Genomic DNA, 3,762 nt, shown 5'->3' with positions numbered 1-3,762 from the left:
ATTAAACCTTCCCACTTAAGATTATTAAGTTGCAACATCTGTCTTCAGGAAACATTTCTATTGCATGTAATATTTGCGAAATATTTACAACTGCTTTTAGTTATATCTCAGACCCTATGATAGGTTTATAGTTTTTTCCTTACTTAATGGCTGAAAACACTAGGCATGGAGACCTAAAGGTAACTTGAGTCCTCTGTATGAGGAGGTATTAGACCTAGGCAGGCTTCCTGGATGACAGGCTGCTGCTTATCCAACTGCGCCATGTTCTCTCCAGCCCTTGTTTGCTTTATTAGCTAATTACCAAGCTGCATATTCAACCCAGGTTCCAACTATATTAAGGGCTATTTACTAGCTAAAATCAATACCCTTTTGATTAGACACCTGGCGAGGCTTTTGGTAACTAAGCATTATTTGGGCTTCACTGCTTCTACTCCATCGGGGAGATGGGAAAGTGCTTTGTTTTGATTTTTTACACTTAGTGGCTCCTGCTCTTAGCAGTAGGAGATAAAGGGCAGCGGAGACTCGCTCTGTCACGGCAGAGACTAGGAGCAAACACATAATATTTACTGCTCAAGGAAAGGGGCAAAGGAAAACACAATGGTGAACAGGGATTTTACTATTTTAAGGTTATTTTTTAATTAGATAATGCTCTTTGGATATATTTCTGGTGCCCCAAGCACCATATTAACCCTAAAAATACAAAAATGAATAAAGTATATTCTCTAGCTTGGTCAAGTTGGAAAGACCAACATTGAAAAAATAATCACTACAAAAGAGTGAAAAGAGCAAAAAGTAGATGTGGAACTGGATTTTGACAAAACATAGGAAAGGGAATGATTCCTTCTTTCCAGGAAGAAAAATGCCAGAAAGACCTTTTTGCTGGGGATAGTGGTGAAACCAACCAAAAAGGCCCTTTTTAACGTAGGTATTTTATTACAGAAATAATCCATGTTCATTTTGGAAACATGAAAATACAGAGACAAAAAAGAGAAAACGTCCCTCTCATCTCAGCACTTAGATCACAATTCACTACTGTTACTAGCTTGCTATAAACATTTTAAGAATGTTTTCTATGATATATATGCACAACTTTTTAAAATAATAAAAAACCAAAAAATATGTGAAGTCATGGGCTTTGAACCAGATGGTTCAAAACCAGGTCTTACCATTTATTACCTCCCTGACTTCAAGCAATCTGTCTAATCTCTCTGAGCATCAGTTTTCTCATCTATAATATGTGGGTAATGATACCTACCTTATTGAACTGTTGTAAAGATAAATGATTTGATAGAAGTACAATTCTTAGAACAGTCCCTGGGGCATAAAAAGCACTCAACAAGCTCATTTATCCAACAAATGTTTATTAACAGCTCTCTGTTCTAAGCACTTAGACCACATCAGTGAACTAAATATGGTATTTATTTTAAATATTATCATTATTATGAATATAATGTTCTGTAAATTCTCTTTCACTTAACAAAATATCCAGAACATCTTTCTATGACAATAAACATGGGTCTATATCATCATTTTTACTGGCTGCAGAGCATTTCAGGAAGATAGAGTATAGTTGGTTCAGCCAATCGCCTATTCAAAGGACCTGCAAAGACAGCTTCCAATCTGTGTTATAGTAACATTGCTTTGCATATCTTTGTATCCTTGTCCAATTGTCTTTTGACATTATATCCTTTAAGTGGAATTATTGAGTCAAAGACGATGAACATTTTAAGAACTTTTTAACGCCTTTACTAGCTTGCCCAAGGAAAGCTTTCAGTTGGAAGGGATACCAGAGCTGGGTATTGAAGGATAAAGAGAAGAGAGGTTAGAATAAAAGTGAGGGAAGACATCAATAGGAGGGAATTGATTATTTTCAAATTGTTCCGAGGTCATACTCTTAAGCAAGGCATATTTTGGGCTAAATAGATTATAAGGACCAGTAGCTTTAAAAGAGAACTTTGTGGGTGACCTAAGTTAAAGGATATAAAAGACAAGAGTTGGATTTTTTTCTTTCAACTCTCAAGCATACTCTAAGGAGTCGGAACACCTTCTGCAATGCGAACATGCACATTTTCATGATCCACACCACCAGACAGAATTTTAAAGGAGGGCAAACCCCTGTTACCTCTTAGCCCACTCTTCCAGTGCCTCCTCAGCACTCTCTCTGTTCCCAGGAAAAGTACAGACCTATAGGCTGCTTGATGCAAGGTTGTTGGGTTTTTTTTTAACTTAAAGTATGCAAAAATAACCTGGAGCATTTATTTTAAAATGCTTGTTCCTAGGAGTAAAGGGTACCTAGATAGATTTTTGTCTCTGTAAAAACAGGTTGGGGACTAAGGATCTGCATTCTAACGAGCACCCCCAGCTGATGTGGATGTTGGTAGTTCTCAAACTACAGCATGTTGAACAACTCTGCTGCAGACCCTTGCTACTCAAAGGGCGTTTCCTATATAAGCAGCAAAAGCCTTATCTGGATGCTTGTTAGAAATGCAGAGCCTCAGACCTCACCCCATACCTACTATACAGAATCTGCTCTTTAACAAGTTTCCTGGACTATTTGTATGCACATTAAATTTTGATAAACCGTGTTCTATAGGTTAACTGTCAGTAAATAATCTGTGAGTAGACGCAACACAGAAAAAAATTTCCTGTGAAAAGTAGAAGTCCCATCCCTTTGGTTTTCCAGGGCACCTAGAATCTAGATAATACTGGATCCTGGGACTATGCAGCAAGAAGCCCTGTATTTTAAATTCTTTCCAGCATCACCTGAATAATCTGGGGGAAAAAAATTCTCGGAAGGATAAACCTGTGGTATGTAAGATTCCTTCACTAACATTCTAGGAAATGCGATCAGGAAAAATGAGATCTAAATCATCTATTAGTAGTTCTCTAGTTATCCCCTTTTGTTTATGTATCAATTTCTAACTCTTTTCTAGGTATAAGTGAGTTTATGGGAGGTCGCAGCAAGAAAGATTTAAACAGCTCAAAGTATGATTAATCGATGCTGAATGAAATAAAATTGTTTTTGGTTTTATTTTTCTTGTCAGTTTCTATTGACCAACCTTTTAAGTTGTAAAATTATGCATCTGAAACTAAAAGCAAATAGGGGAAATGATGGAGCTTTTATTTAGTGTTACTAGTTGATATTTTAAGAGGTGCAAAATTGGTAGAAATACATCTTATTGAGTTACAAATTTCATTGTGTTGGTCTCTTAAGGAAATCTAGTTGGAAGTAATCATCTTGTAATCAAATCTGAACATTTGTTAGGACGTCAAAAGTTTTATTAAATAGTTCCATAATTATTTCAGATATGTATGGTGGGATTTGGAATAAGCACGAAGGGAAAAATATATATTGGATCAAGGAACAATTTTGTATCTTACAATTTCTTGTTTCGACTATACATATGGAAAAGTTTCAAAGTTTGTTAGACCTTAAAAATGCAATGTAACTTTACTTGTTTTCATCCTCTAAGTTTTATTTTAAATAAGGCAATGGTTGGTTTTCATTAACCAAAAAGAAAAGACACAGAATTAACCATAGAGCACTTATAAGTTTTTGATTATTACTCAAAATTACATGTCTTGATGCTCATTTCACTATAAACATACTTATGTAAAATTTAAGGAGATGGTAGGAGACCAATCTCCCTTTCTCGTAATGCAAATTTAACCACCATCTGTCTCTTCAAACTTGTTCTTGTTGATGATAGGGAGGATAATGATGATTTAAAAAGACAAAAGAGGTCAAGAAAAAAAGAAAAG

The sequence above is a fragment of the Equus quagga genome, chromosome 4 (genome assembly GCF_021613505.1).
Source record: "Equus quagga isolate Etosha38 chromosome 4, UCLA_HA_Equagga_1.0, whole genome shotgun sequence".
Classification (NCBI taxonomy): Eukaryota; Metazoa; Chordata; class Mammalia; order Perissodactyla; family Equidae; genus Equus; species Equus quagga.
This window is presented reverse-complemented; position numbering follows the sequence as displayed.